This window comes from Equus quagga, chromosome 1, assembly GCF_021613505.1.
Source record: "Equus quagga isolate Etosha38 chromosome 1, UCLA_HA_Equagga_1.0, whole genome shotgun sequence".
NCBI lineage: Eukaryota > Metazoa > Chordata > Mammalia > Perissodactyla > Equidae > Equus > Equus quagga.
In genome coordinates, this window is record NC_060267.1 from 102,592,899 (window position 1) to 102,601,670 (window position 8,772).

Below are 8,772 nucleotides of genomic sequence, written 5' to 3' on the forward strand. Positions count from 1 at the left end.
TTGGCGCCAAATCCTGAGGTAAAATTGAAAAGGGGCCGGGGCGGGCTCGGGCCGGCGGCGGAGGGGGCGGGCCTGGCGCGCGGACATGGAGGCGCCGCGGCGGCGGCTGAACCCGACCCTTTTACCTTTGCCACGGGGCGGCGGCGGCGGCGGCGCTGGACGCTTTGCATAGTGGGACGGGCCGCTCCCCTCCCCTCCCCGCCCCGGCCGGGCGAAGCGAGCGGGCTCCCCCTGACCGGCCCGGCCGGCGCGAGGGTGGGGGCAGAGGGGGAATGGCCGCGGCCCCGCCTCACAGTTGGCCCCCCGCCAGCGCCGCCATTTTGTTCTCGACGGAGATGGCTCCGGGTGGGCCGAGCTCCCTTCCTCTTTCTCAGCCTCCTCCTCCCCGCAGTCCCTCCTTCCCCCGGTCCCGGGCTCCTCGCCCCTTCGCTTCCCGCCTGCCGTTGACGGCCGCCGCGGCCCAACCGCCGTTTTTTCCTAAGGGGAGGGTGGAGGAAAAGGAGGGAGGTGGGTATGGGGCTCGACCTCGTGAGCGACGGCTGGGCTGACCAATTGGTGCTCACATAGGAGGGCCGGGGCCTGTGGCTCCGCCCCCGATGTTCTGCTGATTGGCTCGGGCGGGGGAGGGCAGTCCCCACGGGGCGCGGGAGTCCTGGCGGGCGGGGCCGGAGCTGGGGCCGGGGCCGGGGCGCGGCGTGGGGCCGGGGCGCGGGGGGCGGGGCCGGGGGCGGGGCGCGTGGGGGCGCGGCAGGGTGAAGGTGTGGGGCGCGCGGGGACGCGGCTGGGGACCGGGCGGCCGCTCTCGTCCCGGAACGCGTCAGGAGTGCTTGCTATAGAACAATAGTAATAAGGGTGATGGAGCATCTTGAATCCACGGCGCCGGCTCGTGGAAGGGCTTTTCGGAATTGGCACCGTCTCAGGGCTCCGGCCCGTCTTCTCGGCACGGCTGCGGGCGAATCCCCTTTCTGAGGCTCGACTCATAGACTGCCAAATGGCGAGAATGGGGGTTTCTGCCTGGCCGGACCTCCCTTCTCAGGATCGTTTGAGGGGCTGTGCTCAGAAAATGGAGTCCAGGCTACTTTGTGAACCTCAAAGTAATGTAAAAATGGTGTTATTGTTGAAAATGGGATGTAGGGCGAGGAAGGGGAAGCTTAAGGGTTTTAGGGCTCGAAAGAATAGAGATGACTCTGAGGTAATTCTCTTCTCGTTGGTTGATGAAGCACGTTTGCTTAGTTTGGGGCACTGGGATCACATCGAGGGAAGCGGTTAGGCAAGGTCCCTGTCCTCCGAGAACGGGAGACGGAGGCGAGTGGACAGATCGCGGGAGGATTTCAGAGTGGGCAGCTCCGTGACCGAAATGCGGTGACACCGGATGAGGCGTTAACGAGGCCTGAGGAGACCGTCTAGGCTGGATGATCGGGGAGGGAGCCAGGGAGGGACTAGGGGCCCCGAGACAGGCCCGCGAGCCGCAAGGCCCGGGAGGGGAGGCGGGTGCTGTGACTGAGAACAGGCCGGTTGTGGCGTGAGAGTGGTTGGAAAGAGTTCGTCGTCCTTTCCATTATCTCACTCTCCCTCCGGGCTAAAGTGTGTGAAATATGACAAGGGTAATGGAGAATAAATCTTCAGTTTAATAATAAAAGAGAAAGAGGAGAGTCAAGGAAAGTCTAGCCATCAGATGAATTGCTGATGAATACATGACTTGGGGGAAAGCCTCAGAAAATCCCATTACTTCCAGTTTGAGTTCCTTTGTCAGCGCCTTATATCCATCTTCAGTTTATCAAATATTTGCGGAGCGCCGCTAATACCCAGGCACTAGGTGCTAGACTGGGAATACAAAGGTGACTAAGACTGATGCGTGTCCGCAGGTAGATGTGAATGTGGCTCTCTGCACATGAGTTCTGTTCCCTCTTTCCGTCCCCTTGTGGATACATGCACACAGATCTCAGCTGAAGCGTCACTTCCTCAGGGAAGCGGGCTCTGGCTCTCATGCCCACTGCCAGGCTAGATCAGATTCTTTTACTTTACAGTGTGTTCTTTTCCTTTATAACCTTTATCTCACTTTGTACTTACACTCAATTATATGATTGTTTGATTGGTATCTGTTCCCTTTACCCTACTATAAGCTCAATGAGGGCAGAAATCATTTTGTTCACCATTATATTTCCAGCACTTAGCAGAGTGCCTGGGAGTATTTATTGAGTGAATGAATTGTCGATAATTTATATTACTGATAACTAAGTCGCCGCTCATTAATGGCGCCTTTTTGCGTGGGCCTGTTTGGCAGTTCAGCTAGCAGTGCTGGCAATAAAGTGTCTGTTAAAGTATTTGGATGAATTTAGGAAGTGGTCCCTCACAGATATGGCACTGCCCAGAGACATAAATATGGATAAGATAACCCAGATGAATCCCTTTTTACCCACTCATGTGTTGATTTATGGGGTTTTTTAAGACAAGAAATAGATAATTTGATAATTAATTGAATTACAGTTTTAATTATATGAAAGTTAATGAGCTCATATGGAACTCACTAATAAATAAATAGCCCAGACATAATCATGTCATTTACTTTAATTGAAGAAACAAAGCACCAATATGATTTTCTTGAAATTAAAAATGCTGGTCTTTGTTTCTCTATCACAGGGGATCAGAGAACAGAGAAGAAGCTTTTAGTGGGTTTGCAGAGAGTTGGGAGTTGAAAGTCTCTGTAGCTATTAATTTTAAACATTTATTTTTTCAAAGATAAGTTGATTCATGCAATGGAATTATTGAGAATCATCTTTTAATCGCTTTACTAAGGTTAAAAGCAGATTTTTCAAAGTATATATCGAGCTTCTGCTGGAAAGTCTGGTAAATAGAATATTTTTGTTGATTTGTTTTATATAATACAGATTTTATAAATGAAATGTTACGGTATTTTAAAAATAACAGTCACACTTTTATTTAATTCTGTTTATTTTTGGATGTTTCTTTTCTATGCTGTTCAGGGATTTTTCGGTATCACTTGTTCAACACTTTTGATTCCTTGAACTAATGACACAGGGTAACCAAAGAACTCATAGTTTAATGAAAAAGCTGTATATTGTCTTATGCCATTCAACTGGTTGTTTATTACTTTCAATAGCTGTATTTACAGTGACCTTGATGTTTTGTTTTAATGAACATGCCTTTACAGAAAGAAGAAAAACTTTATGTGTAATAACCTCACTTTCTGAGGACTTATGGGAAGTTTTAACGTCTTTGTCCACGCAGTTAACTGACAGTGCAGCACCTGTCTCCAGAGCCTTGAGTAGATAGTCTGTCTGAGGTTTATACATTCCCCACTTGTAAAATGGGGAGGAGTAGCCAACACTGAGATTGGGGCCAGGAGTAGGGGCCACTTGTTGTCCAAATGACATAAAGAACAAGGCAGGTGGGCCTGTGTAGAGCAGCCTCCCTTCAACTTTGTCACTGAACCACTGGCCTCATGTGTCTAGCTACCTGAGTGTCTCCACATATTGAGAGCTCTCATTTGGGATTTTCATCTTTGAGTTCTCTTATCTATATGCCATATGCTCCTTTAGTCCCAAAGCACCTCCTAGAGCAGATACTAGTCCCCTTAATCAGTACCACATGGGAGGAATCTGTGAAGGAATCCGTCTTAGAGCTCTTCAAGTCCAGCCTCACACCTGATGCAAAACTCCCCTGCCAGAGTTTAGGATATCTCTTTTTACTTTATTGCTGGTTATAAGGAACTTAAATAGTGACGTCTTTTTCCCCCATGGATAATTATCATTTTTAACATGATGGACACATTCATGCTCTTGTCACACGTTGTAAAAGATATGCTCTTATTTGTTGGAGTTTCACTTGCTTTCAAACATGCCTAGAGGCTGAGATTCTCTTTACCATTCTTTCTCATCCTGCCTTTCCTGCCCCATATCTCTTGACACCTGCTGCTCTACCTGCTGCCCAGCTTCTCTGCAAGTGCCCTGAGTGCCAGAGAGGCACTCTACCGTAGCAGGCACTCTATACCAAAAGGCAGGATTATCTAGGAACACAGCTCAAGTAGCATAGTTCACAATGATGGTAAGGGGGTTGTGGATAGAGAGAATGAAAGCCCAGATCAGGGTATTTGCATAGGGCATTGTTAGGGGGACAGTAAGAGCAGATTCATACCCCTGGTATCTGGGAGTCTTCGAGTAGAGGGATGGGAGGTGAATTGTTAAGGATGGGAAAGGATTAGGCTAGCTCACATGCTCAACCGTCCTTTCCGATTTACCCCTGGACTCCAGGTAGCCTATAATGATGAAAGCTAACCTTAGGCACAAATTGTGATTTTTAGGCACAATAAAAATTACCTCCTCCGCTATATAAGAGGACTGAATCCCTTAATGGGAGATAAAAACTTTTCATTCCATTATTTTTAACAGTAACCCCAAAGATTCTATTTCCTGGAAATGCCAACATGTTGATAAGGAGGAGTTTCATTCCAAGTGTAAAAGACAATGTCATTCTCTCCTGTTTGGATTAATGGGAGGTGCGAGAGAAGGTGTGGGGGCCTGAAAAATGAGGTGAATGCTGTTGAAGAGTGAAGAAGAGCAATGAGAGGCTGGTGGGGCCAGACTCAAACTTGAAGGCTTCATGGTTTTACAGGGAGCCACCTTACTTACCTTTATTGTTCATGTACTCATAGAAACTATGCAAAAACAAAAAAAAACCCTCTTATCTGGCTGCTCACACATACACCTTAAAACTCCAATAACTGCCTGCCTCTGTGCGGAAGACAGGTCTCCACTGAGAAGGATACACAATGAGACTGAGTGGCTCTTAAAAAGTTACACAATGCCAGCAGGCTTCATGAACCATTTCCCCCACTGGTGTTTATTGTACAGTGAATCTGATTATGTATTATTTGTAGAACATTTCAGAAATGTCATTTGTACCATCCTCATTCTCCTCTCTCCCTCGCCTATTGCTTCTACAGTAATGCAGCTTTTTACTAGGTTGATTAGTGAATAAGCCTGGAATTATTGAAAAATTACTCTTTACCAAGGTTAAAAGCAGGTATCATGAAGTATATGTCAGACCCTGGCTGAAAAGACTGGTAATTAGAATGTATTTGTTGACTTGTTTAATATAATGCAGGTTTTTTAAATTAAAAGTTAAATTTATAATATATGTTTCTTTTCTGAAGAAGCAAAAAAACAGTCAATTTTTAAAAATAGGAAAATTTTGAAATGAAGAAAAGATAGCACTGCATTAAAGGGCATGCACATGAACATTCATAAGAGTGTGAGGTGTAAGAGCTCCAAAATAGAAACAATCTAAATGTTCATCAGCTATAGAATGGCTCAATTCTGGCATACTCTTACATTGGAATTCTATACAACAATGAAAATGGGCTATCTACTCCTAGTTATCTCAAAAATAATGAGTGAAAGAAGCCAGACACACAAAAAGTATATTACTTACAGCTCAAAAACAAGCAAAACTAATCCATGATAATAGAAGTCAGGAGAAGAGAAGTAAATCACGGTAAGGGATTCAGGGGAGACTTTTGGGGTGCTGGTAGCGTTCTGTTTTCTGATCTAAGTGGCGTTTACACCTGTGTATTCACTTAGTGAAAATTCATTGAGCTGTTTCATTTATGATTTGTGCACTTTTGTATTTACATGTACTTTGGTAAAAAATTTTTCTTAAAAAATAGGTGATAAAATTATCCTCACTATTTTAATCAATATGATTATTATGCAGGTAAAATTTTGAGGGAAAAGTGTGTTCAAGTTCCAAAAGAGCTGTCATGTTACTGTCTGGTGGAGCTAGGTCAGAAATTTCTATGAGCAATACTGAAACATAAATCACATATTTAGGAATTAGTGGTTGTATAAATGTTATTAAATGATCTAGCGTATTGATGTAAATAATTTGTTCCCTCAGATAATTAAATTGTTTTCTGTAACTTTTTTCAATTACGTCTTCTTGACTTCCTTTTTCTGGGAAACTATTTTGAAGGGCACTGTGGTATACAGAGGTAATGTGATTTTAAAGTCAAGGAGGCCTGAGTTAGAAACCTAGATCCATCTCTTACTAGCTGGATGACTGAAACAAGTTGATTAAACCTTTGAGTCTCAGTTTTTTTCTGTCTGTTTTGGTGGAGCTAATACCTACTCAGAAGGTATGTTAAGGATTAAATTATGCCTGGTTTGATATAAGACACATCAGCACATTGTAGATGCTCAGACAGTCTGTCCTGCTTTCCTTCCATCCGTCTATTCCTGGTTCACACTAATAGAAATGAAGAGAGTCCATATCACCCTTACACTTGGGCCCTTGGTAAGGTGAGGAAAGTCACCCACAGTGTACAATGATTTTTTTAGGGAAGTTCTCCACACACAGGATTGTAGCACTGCTCTGGTAGCATAGGAACTCCATGTAGGTGAGAGCCAGTTCTCTTCCCCATAATTCACTCCTCACCCCACCTGCGCCTTTCTTATAGTCCAGACCTGTAATGTGGAAGAAACAAGTTTCCTGTGAAGAGCAGAAAATCACCTGACCCAAAAGCAAAGTAATCTTTGAATCTAAATAGTGGCGGGGTTTCTGATGACAGGCTGTATATCTGAACTTGACCTTAGAGGCATCCCCCTGAGCATCTTTTCTGTTGATGAACATTTATATTACACTGAATCTGCCACTTGATTTCCATTTCTTGATTTCAAGTCTTGATGTATGATTTCAAGTCTTGAGTTATGTATTTCTCACTTTTTTTCTCTCTTAGGCTATCTAAATTCTTCAGTTTTTATTTTCCCCGTCAGTATGAAAAGACTTCTGACAATCACAGCATAAAAATTACATTGAATACCTTGTACCTATCAAGAAATTCTGTACCTGTCAGTATTAGGTATTGGTTTATTTTTAAATATTTGTGAGATTTATTCTAATCCACCCCTTTCATTTTGCCCAGTTGCACAATTTAACAGATTGAATTACAAATGCTGTATGAGCATATAATGCATATATATAGTTAAATTTCATATGGGTCCTATATCAAGATGAGACCCCTGTTCCTAATTATAAATCCTATTTTACAGTTTGAGTTACTGCTTTCAGATTTCTTGAGAAAGTAAAAGTGGCACCATCTCCTTGTACCAATAGTAGCTACCATGTATTTCATATCTACTATGTGCCAGGCATAGTGTTAGGCCCTTTAAATACACAGTAACCTCAGGTGGCTCCACGAAGAGAGATCAACCTAGTGCCAGAGCCTCAGAACCCCATATATTTGTTTAGATGAGAAAATATCATGACAGTAGATATTTTGAATGCTATATAATTATGGGCCACGCAATACATAAATATGAATGATGTGAATCAGTTGATTGTGAAGGGAAAGGCAGGCTCATCCATTCCTGTCAAGGAAGGCAATTTTCTTGTCCCAGGACTTGTTTATTGTTGTTTGAGACACTGGCTCCTAAGCCTGCTGCTGTGGAGAGCATAGCTGGGCTGTCCTAGCGACTCATGAGGGATTCACGTGTTCACAGTAGGAGCCCAGTTTTCACTGCCATGGGCTCTGTAGCCCTGCTTGACTAAAGAAACCCTGCTTGCAAAAGTTTTTGTGAGCCTAGAAGAGTTGATTCAAAGTCACCCTTGTGTTCTCTGCTGCTTTGTTGTTAAAAGAATGATCTTGATCTACTTGTATTTGAAAGAATTTATGTTATAAAACCTACTGCCACATAAGGCCAAGCATTAATAACTTTACTTCCATCATTTTGTGGTCTGTATTACAGTTTTTATGTAGTGTGCCCTGTCATCATTCGTGTGCTATACAGGAAAACTTCACCAGTTCAAGTTAAGTTTAAGACTCTGCCTTCATCCTGGACTTGATTGCCACCACTTGGCAACTGGCCTCCCATGTACAGTCTCTCCTTTTGTCTTCACCACATTGTTGTCCAAAGGATTGTTTTTTGAAGATCCAGATGTGATCACTTCATTTCTCTGATAGTTTTCCGTTTGTCTGCAGTGTCAGCCTCTCTCCTCCCCTGACCTCTCCAACAATTCCCCACCAGGTTGCCTGCTGTTCCTCAAATATGCCGTTCTCCTACATATCTGATGGTTTATATGAGTTGTCCTCTCTGCCTAAAACTCTCTATCTTCCCTCTCTTTGCTTGCTAAATTTCCACTCTTCCTTCAAGACCCAGTTTAAACAGCTCCTCCTATAAAACCCTCATTGGTTGCCGCAAGCAGTGGGAGATGCTCCTTCCTTTGGACGTTCATTGTATCATTTACATTGCATAGCTGTTATTGATTTCTGTCTCAAGTTCTTCTAAGACAAAGACTTTCTTCTCCTCTTCCTCCTTTTTTTCTCCTTTCTTATTCTTATTGTTGTTATTGATTCTCAGCAGTCAGTTCATTGCCTAGGTCACAGCAGTTGCATAAAAAGGATTAGTGGTCTTTGAACTTGATTAGTTTAAAACCACCATAGGACAATATTCTGTAGCAGTTATTTTTAGTCAGGATACTTATAGCTCTTCTGGCAACTAATCAGGTTCTTTTCAGGAAACATTATTGTGTGTGTAGGCAATCTTCAAGAGAGAGTCGAGTGGGTCAAGTGCCAGCCTTTGAAGACCTTGGGTTTCTGTACTAAGAGCTACTTTAGTGTTCTGTCCACAGTGCTTATTAATACAGTGCCTGGTGTGTAGTAACCACTCAGTAAGTATTAGTTACTATTAGTATTATGTTTAGCGCCACCAGCCAAGAAGATTCTTTTTAAATGCTTTGTCTCGGGTAGCCAAGAAG

The 8,772-nt window shown here is 43.7% G+C and overlaps 1 protein-coding gene across 3 annotated transcripts in view; it reads left to right on the forward strand.

Annotated features, from left to right (window-relative positions):
• Window positions 1-8,772, forward strand: part of NR2C2 (nuclear receptor subfamily 2 group C member 2) — a 112,988-nt gene continuing 104,216 nt past the window's right edge. Inside the window, exon 1 of one of the 3 annotated variants that reach the window (XM_046664879.1) lies at window positions 1-18. The gene's annotated coding sequence lies outside the window, so the exon portion shown is untranslated. Of the gene's footprint in view, window positions 19-787; window positions 1,095-8,772 lie in introns of those variants that run through there. The other 2 variants (XM_046664897.1, XM_046664888.1) reach the window with 2 other exon arrangements.